Raw genomic sequence first — 16,959 nt, 5'->3', positions numbered from 1 at the left:
TGGAAAATTTAAGGAAGATTGTACAATCAGATTGTAATGTGTGTCCATCTTTGGTTGGATCAGGCAGGACAGAGTAGACAGATGGATATGAATGGAGTGATCATTGGATGGATGTCGGTGCCTCTGTCCTGTGTGTACAGTAAACTTTCCAGGAGTTGATGTCCTGCAGTTGAACACGAAATTGATCACCTCCTCCCCTCCCCCTCCCCCCCCAGATCACACAGGGTAGGGCACACTGCCATTGTCTATCACCCAATCCCAGTCTACATTTTCCTTTCTAGCCACACCCAGTGGGAGGTGATTGGCTGCTCTGAGCAGCAAGATCAGGCTTTCGCTTGTTGTCTCCTTAATGTATTCAGTGTGTCCATCTCCCAGGCAAGCAGAGGAGCTCCCCCCATACACAATACACCAGCTGCTGGATCCTGGAGACCGGAGACCATGGACTAACAGGGTGAGTGACTCCCTCTCCAATCTTTAGTGCACTTGGAACAACACAGCTGAGTATGTCTGAGATATGTCTTTTATTCCCACTAATAGGGACACCGTCCCCGAGAACTGAAAAATGTGACTGTTAGAGCAAATAAGATGGGATCACAGACCTGACTCTACAGGGTGATTGGGGCTGAATGACCCTCTCTAGTTGTACACTAGACTTCTCATTTTGTACAGACTAGACTGTCTCTTATTGTACACTGGACCTTCCCTTGTTGTACACTAAACCTTTTCATGTTGTACACTAGACTGTCACTTGCTGTACACCAGACCCCCTCTTGGTGTACATTAGGTGTCTCTTGTACACCAGACCCTCTCTTGTTGTACACCGGACCCTCTCGTACACCAGGCCCACTGTTGTTGTAAACCGGACCCTCTCTTATTGTAGATTAGGTGTCTCTTGTACACTGGACCCTCTCTTGTTGTACAACGGACCCTCTCTAGTTGTATATTAGACCGTCTATTGTACAATAGATGTTTCTTGTTGTACATTAGGTGTCTCTTGTACACTGGACCCTCTCTTGTTGTACTTTAGGTGTCTCTTGTACACCGGACCCTCTCTTGTTGTACATTAGGTGTCTCTTGTACACCGGACCCTCTCTTGGTGTACATTAGGTGTCTCTTGTACACCGGACCCTCTCTTGGTGTACATTAGGTGTCTCTTGTACACCGGACCCTCTCTTGTTGTACATTAGGTGTCTCTTGTACACCAGACCCTCTCTTGTTGTACATTAGGTGTCTCTTGTACACCAGACCCTCTCTTGTTGTACATTAGGTGTCTTTTGTACATCGGACCCTCTCGTTGTGCATTAGGTGTCTCATGTACACTGGACCCTCTCTTGTTGTACACTGGACCCGCTCTTGTTGTACATCGGACCCTCTCTTGTTGTATAGTAGACCGTCTGTTGTTGTACACCGGACCCTCTCTTATTGTACACCAGACCCTCTCTTGTTGTAGATTAGGTGTCTCATGTACACTGGACCTTCTCTTGTACACCGGAGGACCCACTCTTGCTGTACACCGGAGGACCCACTCTTGCTGTACACCGGAGGACCCACTCTTGCTGTACACCGGAGGACCCACTCTTGCTGTACACCGGAGGACCCTCTCTTGCTGTACACCGGAGGACCCTCTCTTGCTGTACACCGGACCCTCTCTTGTTGTACACCGGACCCTCTCTTGTTGTACACCGGACCCTCTCTTGTTGTACACCGGACCCTCTCTTGTTGTACACCGGACCCTCGCTTATTGTACACTGGACCCTCTCTTGTTGTACATTAGGTGTCTCTTGTACACCGGACCCTCTCTTGTTGTACATTAGGTGTCTCTTGTACACCGGACCCTCTCTTGTTGTACATTAGGTGTCTTTTGTACATCGGACCCTCTCGTTGTGCATTAGGTGTCTCATGTACACTGGACCCTCTCTTGTTGTACACTGGACCCGCTCTTGTTGTACATCGGACCCTCTCTTGTTGTATAGTAGACCGTCTGTTGTTGTACACCGGACCCTCTCTTATTGTACACCAGACCCTCTCTTGTTGTAGATTAGGTGTCTCATGTACACTGGACCTTCTCTTGTACACCGGAGGACCCACTCTTGCTGTACACCGGAGGACCCACTCTTGCTGTACACCGGAGGACCCTCTCTTGCTGTACACCGGAGGACCCTCTCTTGCTGTACACCGGACCCTCTCTTGTTGTACACCGGACCCTCTCTTGTTGTACACCGGACCCTCTCTTGTTGTACACCGGACCCTCTCTTGTTGTATACTAGACTGTCTGTTGTACACTAGATGTTTCTTGTTGTACATTAGGTGTCTCTTGTACACTAGACCCTCTCTTGTTGTACACTGGACCCTCTCTTGTACACTAGACCCTCTCTTGTTGTACACTGGACCCTCGCTCATTGTACACTGGGCCCTCTCTGGTTGTACACTGGACCCTTGCTGATTGTACACTTGTCTTGTTGTATATTAGACCATCTATTGTTGTACACTAGAAGTTTCCTGTTGTACATTAGGTGTCTCTTGTACACTGGGCCCTCTCTTGTTGACTGGACTGTCTCTGTAGGAACATAACTATCTCCCAATGTAAACTATCATCCTAAAATAGTCTCTTTAATGTACACTTGTGCAGTGTGGGGGGAGGGCGGCTGTATGGAGCAAAACTTCACCCTGCTGGAAAAAGTCTGGATGAAGTTTTAATCTGGGAGGGGGACAGCAGGTGAAGTTCTGGAGGGGTCAGAGGTCACTGATCGTTGTAGCTGGGGAGGGTGATGAAGAGGTCTGAACTGTGTTTGATCATATGAAGATACTTTGATTCTATAATTTATGATGTAACTATGTAACACTTGGGGGAGATTTACTAAAACTGGAACACTTGGAATCTGTGCATGGTAGCCAATCAACTTCTACCTTCAGCTTGTTCAGTTCATCTTCGACAATAAAACCTGGAAGCTGATTGACTTCTATGCACAGCCACCCTTGGCTTCCTACATGAATATTTTCTATTAAGTAATGTAGTAAACATCATCGCTGTTGAAAGGGACCTTTTGTGGGCAAAGGGGAAAGACAAGTTGGTCATGTATTGATCTGTAATTGATCCCGGTAGGAGCGATTATTTGTCAGTTAAAACATCATCGATGATAGGTGATGGTAGATCTATAGGAGATTGTACAGTGTATGGTCGGCTTTATCAATTGAAAATATGATCTATCAAAAATAAAAGCATTTACTTGATCCGTATCACAATCAGTTGTCTGATACACATAGATGTATATTCCATTCCGTATATGCTGCATTTTTTCTGCACAGAACACCTGTAAAACACATAAAAAAAACGCACCGGAATACATGTCCCTATTTAAATTGAAGAAAAATTCAGGGGAAAAAATTAACTGAAATGCATAAAAAAGCGTCAAAAACTCACCAGAACGTGTCAAAAACAGTCATGCTGAAGCGCATCCGGAACGCATCTGGACTGCTTATCTATAGTGTGAACTGGCCCTTATTCTTGTTTCACATTAAGTCCTATATACTCTGGACAGCTTTAAATTTAGCTCAACTGAATTGATCATCTGTACAAAATTTTATATTTTTATATCTTTATTGATCATCTGTTCTGAATTTTATTTCCTTATTGAACTTTTGTTAAAATTTTTTTATCTTTATTGATTATCTGTTCTGAATTTTTTCTTTTTTTTATAATTGTTTATTTATTAAAGTTTTTTTTATCTGTACTGAATTTTAGATCTTTAGTTTTATTTATTATCTGTCCTGAATTTTTTTATTTTTTTTATAATCGTGTATTTATTAAAGTTTTTTTTTTTATCTGTACTGAATTTTAGATCTTTAGTTTTATTGATTATCTGTTCTGAATTTTATATTTTTATCTTTATTGCTGCTGCTCCTGAATTTTATATCTTTTATTATCTGTTCTGAATTTTATATATTTTTTATTTTTTTTTGTTTGACACTCAGTCCATTTTAAAACCTCTTTTGCACACTTTTTGAAACCGACAATCTAATGATTGCCCGCAGCCATGTCATCAGACTGAAGAATGTACTTCTGATCATAAAGAGTGAGAACAAAACATTGGAAATATTTGTAAGCAGAATTTGTTTTCCATGTACTCATTGCTGATGGTTGCAGATGATAACAATAATAATCACTCAATATATATAACACAACAGAGTAATATTCAGATGGCCTGTAGTGATGTAATGGGACAATAGAAAGTTGTGCCATTAATCTGTTTGTTTTCAGTGTTTGTATTTATCGGCATTGTTTGTTTTGGCGGTTGGAAGCAATGTTTTTAATATTGATATTATGCGTTTTACAGCTGGTTTTGGAAGTGGTGAATATTTTCTTTTGTTTATTGTGTAAGAGAACACTGGAATAGATTGTGGATGACAGTCTATGGGAAGTATTAGGGCTCATTCACACTGTTGTGTTTTTGCACATAGGTTACATTGCGCTAATACGGATGTGTCCAGGTTCCCCGTTATAAATATAGCGCCTGTCCCAAAGTTTTGGCTTGCCGTGCATTTTTAAAAATACGACATGTCCACTTTTTTCTGTGTTTCAGTACTTTGGGAGGCCAATAGAAGTCAATGGCAACACATAAAAACGCGTGTAATATGCACTTTGATGTATCGGTAATAAGTATCCACAAGCCTTGGTCAATGACTGGTAACTCTATCCACTCCAAATCCTAACTTTAAAAATGCTTAAGAAACGTGCGTCACTAGCACCTGATAGTGTACAATGGATACATAACTTAAAAAAAAGCACCTCTAAACACATGCACAAACCTAAATGGGCCCTTCGTTTGCAGCAACCAATTAGAATACATACTGCTGCTGTCAGATTAGCCAAGGTTGGATTCTGATTGGTTGCATTGGGTTCATGCAAATAAAGGTTTACTGCATTCAAAAGTTTTCAATAGTTGCAGAGTTAAATCATCTGACAATTCCTTAAGGGCTCCTTTACACTGTTAGCCCCCTGAAGTGTGATTTATGGCAGATCCCTCTTCAGAAGGCTTTTGACTGGTGGTGGGGAGCCCTTATGTCACCCCCCCCTTCCCCTGCAAAGGGTAGTACCACTACGCCACATGCGTGTGGTTGACTGGGTTGCAGTACTGCCTGCCAGATTTGACAAGGGGATCAATTTATGCCACGGCATGTGTTCACCCCTGTTCACTGTCTCTGCAGGTTAAAGGGAAGCGGTTGGGGGGCAGTAAAAATGAACCTCAATTGCCTGTTTTTTTTTTTTTATTCCCCTCCGACCACAAGTGTAAACAAGCCCTATATCTCTCAAGGATCCTGATGGGTAATGCTTTTCCACTTAATGACAATGCTGGGGCAAGATCCTCTAGCGCCCAGGGCTCTAGTACATTCTGTACTGCACCCCCCCCCCCCCTTAAATAATCCCTACTAGCAGAAATCCCCTTCCCCTCTACCATATCACCTCTTCTAGCGCACATCCCCCTAAATCACAGCTTCTAGCACCCCCCCTCCCAAGTTTGCCTTCCTAGAACAATTCTTACCCCTGCGGCCCCCCGAATGCCCCCTTCCAACACAACCCCCCATCTCCTTGCTTCACTCCCTAACCTCTCATGATACCACAGTGCCCAAGGCAGTCACCCCTCCTGCCCACCCCTTGCCTCGGCCCTGCTTGACGGCTTGAGTCTGCAGTGCACACCTTGTGTGGCCAGTATGGGGGGGTTGGGTCCCACTCTCCCTGTTGGGGGGGGTTCCCACTCTCCAAGTTGGATTTTGTATTTTTGTTGTGGCTGGTTCTAGAACACAGAGGTGAACAGGGACACCCAAAACTGCAAGTGGATGGGAATTCTATGCGGGAAATCTCACAATTTGAATATCAAAGACATAGTAGAACCCTGGTGCTGACTCAGCATATCAGGCTGCACCTATAACTTCAATGCCACCTTTGGGTGGACTGACATTTTTATTTACTGGCATACTTTTGGAATTATGTAACAAGTACAGAGCTTTGAAGAATGTACTCTACTGTAAATTTAGAGTGACTATGAACAGTTTAATTTGAGCTTTGCCTGAGATGACTAAATGGGATTCGGCCATGTAGGGCTGCCCTGGGAGGCAATAACAACTACCGACCTCTGGAGATTTTCCTTCTTTTGGGGAAATTTGTGTTGAGGTGGGCGCTGACCTTCTTCCACAGAGAAAAGGTAAGTGTTAACCACAAGAACCCTGTTCTTAAGTATCGGTTGAGGTGCACGGGAATTCCCAGAGGATCTGGTGGGGTGTGAGGACAGTTAGATGCCTTGCTGGCCGTCCTTCACAGCGACACCTCTGCAGATTATACTGTATGTACAACCGGTCTGGTCTTTGGATAGGTCAGCTACACTAAGCAAAAGCGCAATTTGCAATTTTACAAATTACATAATTTTACAAATTGTTTATTATTATTGATTTTATTTATCTTTTGTTGGAATTTTTTTATTTTATTTTAACGTGTTTTATATTATAGACTGTTTTAAATATTTTATATCGTCATCGTTTTGGTGCAAAGAAAAATATGTAATATGAAATCAAATCCTACATTATTCTGACTGATACAAATAATAGGCGTTCCTGCTGTGATTTGTCTTGGCACTTCGTACATCCTTACGGCTCTGTATTGTTTTATGGAATATCCCTGGGTGACCATTGGACACAGGAATTATATCATATATACATTTGCATTGCTTAGATTGGCCTCCGGAGTAACATTAGAAGATAGGAAAACTACAAAACCCAAGTTGGAAGAATCTGCGTTGTGTCGGCATTCAGAGTTATTACTGAAGTCTGAGTTCACATAGATATCTCTGCATCCACTAAGCTGACGGCTTAAAGAGAACCTGTGAGCTAAAGTGTATGTTCACCCTAACTTTAATGATCTTTTATTGTTCCCTTTTGGTATCTTAAAACTACCACTGTATACATTTTTTTTTTTTTTGCCAAAAAGTACCCATTGATCCAGAAATCCATTGTGGACTGAAGAACACCTACCCCTGAGTTGTCTAGGTGAGGAAGGGGGATGTTCAAACCTCCATGCTCTAGGCAGTGGTCTCCAAAATGTGGCATGGGGGTGGATGTGGCCCTTTGCTTGCCTTTCCTGGCAACACTATTCCTCCTACTGACACCAACAATGGGGGCACTAATCCTCTCACTGATACCAATGATGGGGCACTATTCCTCCCACTGACACCAGTGATGGGGCACTATTCCTCCCACTGACACCAGTGATGGGGCACTATTCCTCCCACTGACACCAGTGATGGGGCACTATTCCTCCCACTGACACCAGTGATGGGCACTATTCCTCCCACTGACACCAGTGATGGGGCACTATTCCTCCCACTGACACCAGTGATGGGACAGTATTCCTCCCACTGACACCAGTGATGGGACAGTATTCCTCCCACTGACACCAGTGATGGGACAGTATTCCTCCCACTGACACCAGTGATGGGACAGTATTCCTCCCACTGACACCAGTGATGGGACAGTATTCCTCCCACTGACACCAGTGATGGGACAGTATTCCTCCCACTGACACCAGTGATGGGACAGTATTCCTCCCACTGACACCAGTGATGGGACAGTATTCCTCCCACTGACACCAGTGATGGGACACTATTCCTCCCACTGACACCAGTGATGGGACACTATTCCTCCCACTGACACCAGTGATGGGACACTATTCCTCCCACTGACACCAGTGATGGGACACTATTCCTCCCACTGACACCAGTGATGGGACACTATTCCTCCCACTGACACCAGTGATGGGACACTATTCCTCCCACTGACACCAGTGATGGGACAGTATTCCTCCCACTGACACCAGTGATGGGACAGTATTCCTCCCACTGACACCAGTGATGGGACAGTATTCCTCCCACTGACACCAGTGATGGGGCACTATTCCTCCCACTGACACCAACGATGGGGCACTTTTCCTCCCACTGACACCAATGATGGGACACTAATCCTCCGTAAATTTATATCCCTATATAAATCACCATTGCAACCCATACTGACTGTCAATGTAGAGGACAAAGGGAACTCCAAAGGTCGATTTCTGCAAGCGAAACTTGAATTCTTGAGTACAGCTGACCATTTATACTGGTGATTTTTTAAAAAAGTATTATTTATTTTTATTTTCTTTTTACATTTCTTTTTTTTTATTATGGTTATTTTAATTGCTCAAACCTTTGCTTTACAAACATTATACAAAGCAACAACGTTTAAGACATCCATCGTAGAGTCCCTGCCTTTTTTTTTTTTTTTCTGTACCTTGTCAAAGTTTATGGTAACCAAAATCCCAAACCTCCCTGCAAAGCTTACACTGCTGTGACAGGTCCTCTTTAACTCTTGATCCATTTTTTTCTATTATGTGGTTAATGGTCAGCTCCAGATAAAAACCTTTTTTTGTGTTTGGATCTCTGTCTAGTGTCTTGCTGCCTTACTATCCGAGTTTAGTAACTCATTGTACGATGTTTAACTCGGTGAATGTCATCTTTGAGAATCATAAATATGTTTGGCCATTGTAATGCAGCCAGAATGGCGGGATTGTGCTGGCTGATGCATCTTTGTAATAGTTGCCATATTTTTCTATGGATGCATAAAAGAAGAATTCTCCTCTGTCATCATCTTGCTGGCATGTATTAAGATAGAATAGATCCGGGTGTAGGCAACTGCAGCTTTCCAGCTGTTGTGGGACTACAAGTCCTGTGGAGCCGGGCATGACTCCCAGAGCCTGAGGCTTGATGGGATTTGTAGTTTTGACAAAGCTGGACTGCTAAGGTTGCCTCCCCTTGGGAGAGATGTGACGTTGCTTCCAGTTCCAGGATAAACTCCTTTCAGCACCCAATTAAGATGCATTGCCAGTCCATTTATTTTGGTTGGGCTAACTAATGAAGTGCCAACGAATAAAAGGGACAGGCAAGGGACAGTCAGGCTGGGGAGAAAAGCGCTAGATGATGCTGGACATCCTCCAGCCAGGAAAAGAAGCAGAAGCCTTCCGGCTTGTTGCAGCTTCTAATGCACACTGTTAGAGGCTCACAGTGTGCAACAGAATCAATAGTAAGTAAGCAATTTCAGTAGCAGCCTGTACAACTGTGCTAAAAGTGCAGGCTGGAGTTCATCTTAGGGCTCCCTGTACACTGCAGCTGATAAACTGACGTTCAGGAGCTTTTCTGCGTTTTTTTTCAGCAGCCCCTGAACTCTCCCTAATGTTTTCCTATGTGTCCATGTACACATCGTCATTTACAGGTAGTTGAGTTTACAGTCCTTTTTTTTGAACGCACCAAACTTGCGTTCAGGAGTAGATTTTATCACTGTTTCAAACGTTTGTAAACGCAGCAAACTGCGTTTATAAGCGTTTACGTTTAGAAGCGTTTTTTTAACTGTTCTATATCCAGATGCTGTCCAGAGCCTTTTTTCATCATCAGAAATGCATGCAAAACATTTTCCATGCAGGGGCGGACTGACAACTCATGAGGCCCCCGGGCAATAGGGGAGCATGGGGGCCCTGTGTCCTTGCCCACACTCAAAAAAGCCTATGAAAAAGGTACCAGGGGCATCTCATGGGGCCCCCTACTGACCCCGGGCCCTCGGGCAGTGCCCGAGTTTCCAAATGGTCAGTCCGCCCCTGTTTCCATGTATTCAATTGGACCCAGTACACCAGCGCAGTCAGTTCCAGGTTTCAAGTGAAGGAATAAATGGTAGAACGTGCCGCATTATGCTGATGATAGGATCCATAGTGAATACAACCAGAAAAGACAGCTAATCTCAACACATACTGCTCTCTTTGCTTCTGCTCTCTCTATTTCTCTCAAAATGTCTTAAATAGTTAATTTTTTACTGTTTTTCAGTGCATTCTGGCATTTTGGAAGGTCTCCTGAGGTTATCTTTAAAAAACGCTTCTAAACGCAAACGCCCAGAAACGCGATATGCAAACGTCTAAACAGACGTTTTTTAACCTACGTTTTCCAGCAGTTTCCATCGTTCAGAAGTGTTTTCCAAACGCCCCGCGTACATGGAGCCTAATTCTAATCTTTATTCATTCTTAGTTTGGAAAAATGATCACAACAACTCAGCAATGCATATATAGTGCCCAGCTGTGCAACAAAAACTCAGAAAAATATTCCAACTGATGGATTTGCCCCTTGATGTGGTCTCCATAGACCTCTTCATTATTTACTTTTTTAAAGGTTTGCGGCGGCGGCGGGTTACATTGAGTTCTAACATTTTTGCCAAAGGGCAGACGGCAGAGGGGCGGGTGCTGGGACACCTGGGACATCTGCGCTCGTCTGTGATGGGGCGGCTTGGCTTCTTCAATCTCTTTATCGAAGATGATAATTAGAAGATTTCTTTTTGTCTTTAATTAAAAATATGGCGTGATGGCTTAATCCACATAATCGGTTATTTTAAAGATCTGACATGAAAGGATCTTTTCCAGAGGCAGTGCAGGACTGTGCAAAGTGCAGAACACAGTGCGACCAATGGGAACTCATCTTTATAGGACTGATTGTTCTGATTGGTTCCTGTGGATTAATGCACTTTGACCTGTAATAGAGAATACAGACCATGTCATTGCTGAGCTCTATCCCTGATGGTGTCCTGGCTGGTGTACTATTCCAAGAACTCGCCTGGAACAAGAATACAATGAGGACTTCTAACATGCTTGTTTCGGGACAGTAACTCAGAACTTATCAGGGATGGTTGAGCAACTTTAACCAACCAGGCCATTTTTTGCTATACTGCACCGTGCTACTTTAACTGGTAATTCCGCAGTCATGCAACGCTGTACACAAATGACATTTATATCCCTTTTTTCACACAAATGGTGTTTTCTCTTGGTGATATTTGATCAGCACTGGGTTTTTTTCCTTTTTTTTGCGATATAAATGAAAATAATACAGAAAAAACTATATTTTTTTGCTTTCTGCTACAAACTTCCAATAAAATATAATAAAATTTCTTCATAAATTTTGGCCAAAATGTTTTCTGTCACGTCTGGTAAAAAAAAATCCCAATAAGTGTATATTGCTTGCTTTGCGTACGTGACAGCGCCTACAAACTGTGGTATATGTGCTGGAATTTTTTTTTCTTTCATATTAGTAATGGCGGTGATCAGCGACTTACAGTACAATGTGTCTGGGATAGTGCGGCTGGCAATCCTGACAGAGACTAACTGCCACAGACATCACCAGTGACATTAACTTCTTCTCAAAAGTTGGCTACAGCACGGTCGTTCAGTTTTGGGACATCCATGGACGTCCTCCCAGAATCATGTCACCCCCATGCATCTGCCCTCTGTGGCACGCACCTGGCGAGCTCTGTGATTGCTGTGTCCTTTGGACATATCTGATTGCAGTAAAGGGCTAATCACTATGGCCCTTTATCATGTGATCAGCTGTGTCCAATCACAGCTGATGACATTGTAAACAGACTTGCTGGTTATTGTCAGCCTTTTCCTCATGCGCTGAGGAGAGGAGAGCCAGTAACCGGCAATTCACACAGGGGGCGTTCACGCTGATAATCAGTGCCGCCTCATCAGTGACCATCAGTGCAGCCTCATCATTCCCACCTCATCAGAGTCCATCAGTGCAGCCTCATCATTCCTCCCTCATCAGTGCAGCCTCATCATTCCCGCCTCATCAGTGCCTATCAGTGCAGCCTCATCATTCCTCCCTCATCAGTGCAGCCTCATCATTCCTCCCTCATCAGTGCAGCCTCATCATTCCCGCCTCATCAGTGCCTATCAGTGCAGCCTCATCATTCCTCCCTCATCAGTGCAGCCTCATCATTTCCGCCTCATCAGTGCCCATCAGTGCAGCCTCATCATTCCTCCCTCATCAGTGCAGCCTCATCATTCCCAACTCATCAGAGCCCATCAGTGCAGCCTCATCATTCCTCCCTCATCAGAGTCCATCAGTGCAGCCTCACCATTACTACCTCATCAGTGCAGCCTCATCATTCCCACCTCATCAGAGCCCACCAGTGCAGCCTCATCATTCCCGCCTTATCAGTGCCCACCAGTGCAGCCTCATCATTGCTGCCTCATCAGTGCCCATCAGTGCAGCCTCATCAGTGCCCACCAGTGCAGCCTCATCATCCCTGCCTCATCAGCGCCCATCAGTGCAGCCCCATCAGCATACATCATTGGAGGAGAAAAAAAATCTAAATTTCCAGGTTTTTTTTTTCTCTTGTTAAGCAAACAATACAAAAACCCCAGTGATGATTAAATACTACCAAAAGAAAGCTTTATCTGTCTCAAAAAATGCCAAAAATTTTGGGTTTGGGTGCAGTGTTGCATGACCGCGCAATTGTCATTCAAAGTGCGTCAGCATTGAAGGCAGAAAATTGGCCTGTGCAGGAAGGGGGTGAAAGTGCCGGAACTGGGCATTGAACTGGTTAATACAGTGATCGGTGTTAATACTATACTGTACACTGTTACTGTACTAATAACACTGGCTGGGAAAGGGTTAATATCAAGGGGTTAAACATGTGCCTAACAATGTATAATGTGTGCCGCTTTTACGAACTGAACTCTTTGCTTGTCATCTCTGAGAAACAGATCATTCCCTCTGTACAACACAGAGCTCTGGGCTGTGATTGTACACAGAGAATCAGCAGGTCCAGGCCATTAATCATTGGCTGACACTTGCTGACATACGGGTACATCGCTTTGCCTGTGTGGGACGCTGGTCTGCAGTGAATTGCGGGCGGGTGGTCTGCAGTGGTTAACAAGGAAGTCGGTATAAACAGCCTTCATATTTCTATCAATATGGCTTTACAGAGCTGAACTCCAGTCCCACCTTCAGTGTTGCACAGTTGTACAAGTTCCTCTCCTGTACAGAAACTGCTTACTCTGATTTCACTGCACACTGTGAGCTTTCCACAGAAGCTGCATATAGACCCACCTCATGTCCTGGTGGGGGGACATCCAGCATCATCTATCTCTTTCCACCCCAGCCTGACTCAGTGGACATCAGTTCTTTTCTTCAGGCTCCGCATCACATATCTGCACGCAAATCAAGCCTTCCTAGAAATGACCACTCCTCCAGTCCAACATGTACCTATCAGGACATTTTGATATTTTGCATAATTCCTCACAAAAAGCCAGCTAACTGATGTTTGCATTAGGAATTAGGCAGAACTCAGCTGGCCCCTCCCACTCTCCACAATCTGCCTGCATTGCATAGAGAACACAGAGAACCAATCACAATATCACAGGGTCTAAAATAAGGTATGTAATGAAAGTGTAAAGGTTTAAATTATTCTCCATTGAATATGTGACAACGCAGGAGCACAATTGAGAGACGGGAACAGAACGTTGTCACCCTATAACAGGAAGTGCTCAAACAAGGACTCTCCTAGCAGGATGAACAGGTATACTTTTAGTGAAAGCTGCAGATTCAAAACACTGAAAATGACTTTTACATCAAAAGTTAGTTTCCTACGGCAGGTTTTTTTTTCTTTTTTTTCTGTTCATTGCTTGCTGTAGATTGATTTACACTTTTTCTTATCATTGCTCTTTAATCTGCCTTACGGCCTTAATATAAGGCAAGAGAAATATGAATAGATACTTTTTTGACAAAAAGCATGTCTGAAAAAAATGCAGATTTCCCTTGAAGGAATGCAAACAATAAGGTGTGTGATAATATGAAGAGGCCGAGGCATTCTGCAATACCTGGAATACCTCCTGGGCAAAGAGAACCTGTACTTTTAAAATGTTTGAACACGAAATTGAATGTTTTCTGCCATATAACTATTTCTTGTATTCAATGTGATTTTTATGTTTTGTGCTGTTTGGAAGAATATAAATACTTTTGGCCGGGCAGACATGGTTGACGGATTCATAAAACAATAAGAATACACTCACATGGGCGCATATCTGTGGATAATTTGTGGTGTTCAGAGGCGGCTAAACACCCTGTGCTATGGCTGCATACAGACTGGATGGTCAGCTTAGGGCAGTTTATGTGCGGAATAGGAACATTGACCCTGGGCCAGGGGCGGACTGACCATTTGGAAACTCAGGCACTGCCCGAGGGCCCGGGGTCAGTAGGGGGCCCCATGAGATACCCCTGGTACCTTTTTCATAGGCTTTTTTGAGTTTGGGCAAGGACACAGGGGCCCCATGATCCCCTATTGCCCGGAGGCCCCATGAGTTGTCAGTCCGCCCCTGCCCTGGGCATACATATGGAGAATTCTATTTACCTGTAACCACTCTGGTGGGACTATGGTTAGAGATTGTAAACCTGCTAGATAACATGGTCAGAGACTGCAGTCTGAATATCTCTTGTTTAGTATGTGAACAGTCTCTGATCAACTTATATAGTATGTGAACAGTATGTAGCCATCTTATGTAGCATGTTTAGTGTCTCTGATCAATTTATCTTCTTTCCAACCGCAGATAGCCGAACGATGGCTACACTGCGGCCTGCTAGTTCTGGGAGGGCGTCATATGACGTCCTCCCAGAACGCGCTCTCCTGCGCGCCCCCAGGGGGCGTGCCCCCGGCGATCTCCGTGATCGCTGTGTCCTACGGACACAGCTGATCACATGATGTGTTAAAAGGCCAATCACAGCGGCCTTTTACCATGTGATCAGCCGTGTCCAATGACACGCTGATCACCGGGAAATGCAATTGCCGGTTCTCGGCTGCACTTTCCTCACGCTGTCAGAGCACGAGGAATGTACTGCCGAGAACTGGCAGTTGTCAGAGCAGGGATCGGCAACAATCATCAGGCCACTGATGATCGTGGCCCAGCAGTGCCACCCACCAGTTCCGCCAACCAGTGCCCAGCGGGGCCACCCACCTGTGCCCAGCAGTGCCCACCAGTGCCACCCACCAGTGCCCATCAATGCAGTGCTGCCAGTGCCACCAGTCAGTGCCCAGTGGTTGTGCCAGTCAGTGCCCATCAGTTGCGCCAGTCAATGCCTAGCAGTGCCACCAGTCAGTGCCCAGCAGTGATGCCAGTCAGTGCCACCTATCAGTGTTGTCTATCAGTATCCATCATCAGTGCCACCTATCAGTGCCGCCTATCCGTGCCACCTCATTAGTGCTGCCTATCAGTGCCGCCTATCAGTGACCTTCAGTGCCGCCTATCAGTTCCCATCAGTGCTGCCTCATCAACGCACATCCGTGAAGGAGAAAAATTACCTGTTTGAAAAATGTTATAATAGAAACAAAGTAAAAAATTTTTTTTTTCAAACTTTTTACACTTTTTTTGTTTATAGCGCAAAAAGCAAAGTCCCCAGCGGCGATTAAATACCACCAAATGAAAGCTCTATTTGTGAGAAAAAAACAATAAAAGTTTCATATGGGTACAGTGTTGCATGACCGCGCAATTGTCATTCAAAGTGCGACAGAGCTGAAAGCTGAAAATTGGCCTGGTAAAGAAGGGGGAATAAGTGCTCTGTAGGCAAGTGGTTATATAGTATGTGTGCAGTTTCTGATTATCTTATGTAGCTTGTTAACAACCTCTGACCACCTTATGTAGCATGTTTACAGTCTGTATCTTGTGTAGTATGTGTGCAGTCTCTGAGCATCTTATGTAGTATGTTTACAGTCTCTGACCATCCTATGCAGTATGTTTATAGTCCCAATCCATCGTATGCAGTATGTTTACAGTCACTGACCATCTCTTTTGTAGAATATGTTCAGTCTCTGACCATCTTATGAATTATGTTTACAGTCTCTGACCATCCTATGCAGTATATTTACAGTCTCTTTCCATCTTACGCAGTATGTTTCCATTTTATGTAGCTTAACAACCTTTAACCACCTTATGTAGCATGTTTACAGTCTCTATCTAGTGTAATGTGTGCAGTCTCTATCTTGTGTAGCGTGTGCAGTCTCTATCTAGTGTAGCATGTGTGCAGTCTCTATCTAGTGTAGCATGTGTGCAGTCTCTATCTAGTGTAGCGTGTGTGCAGTCTCTATCTAGTGTAATGTGTGCAGTCTCTATCTTGCGAGCATGTGTGCAGTCTCTATCTAGTGTAGCGTGTGTGCAGTCTCTATCTAGTGTAGCATGTGTGCAGTCTCTATCTAGTGTAGCATGTTTGCAGTCTCTATCTAGTGTAATGTGTGCAGTCTCTATCTTGCGAGCATGTGTGCAGCCTCTATCTTGTGTAGCGTGTGTGCAGTCTCTATCTAGTGTAGCGTGTGTGCAGTCTCTATCTTGTGTAGTGTGTGTGCAGTCTCTATTTAGTGTAGCATGTGTGCAGTCTCTATCTAGTGTAGCATGTTTGCAGTCTCTATCCAGTGTAATGTGTGCAGTCTCTATCTTGCGAGCATGTGTGCAGTCTCTATCTTGTGTAGCGTGTGTGCAGTCTCTATCTTGTGTAGCGTGTGTGCAGTCTCTATCTTGTGTAGCGTGTGTGCAGTCTCTATCTTGTGTAGCGTGTGTGCAGTCTCTATCTTGTGTAGCGTGTGTGCAGTCTCTATTTTGTGTAGCGTGTGCAGTCTCTATCTTGTGTAGCGTGTGTGCAGTCTCTATCTTGTGTAGCGTGTGCAGTCTCTATCTTGTGTAGCGTGTGCAGTCTCTATCTTGTGTAGCGTGTGTGCAGTCTCTATCTTGTGTAGCGTGTGTGCAGTCTCTATCTTGTGTAGCGTGTGTGCAGTCTCTATCTAGTGTAGCGTGTGTGCAGTCTCTATCTAGTGTAGCGTGTGTGCAGTCTCTATCTAGTGTAGCGTGTGTGCAGTCTCTATCTAGTGTAGCGTGTGTGCAGTCTCTATCTAGTGTAGCGTGTGTGCAGTCTCTATCTAGTGTAGCGTGTGTGCAGTCTCTATCTAGTGTAGCGTGTGTGCAGTCTCTATCTTGTGTAGTGTGTGTGCAGTCTCTGACCATCTTATGTAGTATGTTTACAGTCTTTGACCATTTTCTACAGTATGTAGTATGTGTGCAATCTCTGAATATCTTATAGC

At 44.3% G+C, this 16,959-nt stretch overlaps 1 protein-coding gene across 1 annotated transcript in view; it reads left to right on the top strand.

The window, feature by feature from the left end:
* The first annotated feature begins 324 nt into the window (after positions 1-324).
* LYPD6 (LY6/PLAUR domain containing 6) overlaps positions 325-16,959 on the top strand; it is a 104,250-nt gene continuing 87,615 nt past the window's right edge. The window contains exon 1 of the mRNA XM_089689368.1: positions 325-451. The gene's annotated coding sequence lies outside the window, so the exon portion shown is untranslated. The remainder of the gene's footprint in view (positions 452-16,959) is intronic.

Source organism: Staurois parvus, unplaced genomic scaffold, assembly GCF_062004578.1.
Source record: "Staurois parvus isolate SC_StPar_1 unplaced genomic scaffold, SC_StPar_1.0 ptg000471l, whole genome shotgun sequence".
NCBI classification, from domain to species: Eukaryota; Metazoa; Chordata; class Amphibia; order Anura; family Ranidae; genus Staurois; species Staurois parvus.
The sequence above is the reverse complement of the archived record's forward strand: the minus strand, read 5'-3'. Positions and strand labels throughout refer to the sequence as shown.